This window comes from Squalius cephalus, assembly GCF_949319135.1.
Source record: "Squalius cephalus genome assembly, chromosome: 10".
Classification (NCBI taxonomy): Eukaryota; Metazoa; Chordata; class Actinopteri; order Cypriniformes; family Leuciscidae; genus Squalius; species Squalius cephalus.
In genome coordinates, this window is record NC_137131.1 from 33,664,857 (window position 1) to 33,665,394 (window position 538).

Sequence of the window (538 nt, forward strand, 5' to 3'; positions counted from 1 at the left end):
GATTGGAAGCTCCTGCAGCCGCCGCATACGCATTTCAAAACATCGCAACGTGAAATGCCACAAAAAGCGGTTTGTGAATAGGTCTTAGTGAGTTAGGATTCCTCTCGACTTCTTTTAAGCTGTCCCAGGCTTAGGTGCTACTTTTAGGGCTAAAATGTTTCGTGAATTACTCTTAGTCAAAAAAAATTAGGAGTCCTAAAGTTACGAGTGACACGCCCATTATTTTTAGGAGTTGCTCCTAAATTCGCCAGTTAGGAGCTACTTTTAGCCTTAAAATTATTTGTGAATACGGCCCCAGAACAATTAAGTAGTCTAATAATATAAAGCATACCTTCTATCCCAAAAGAACAAGTTAAAGAAATACACAACTTAAGGCTGTGTTAGTGGGGTTATACCACAGGTAAAAACACAGATTAACTGCCTAAATAATCATAAACATATTATGCCTAAACATAATCATGGTAAAATCACTGTGTGTTTTCAATTGTCTTCTTGCTCTCACAAAATAGCAGAAACCATTAAATAAGAGAGGCCAATG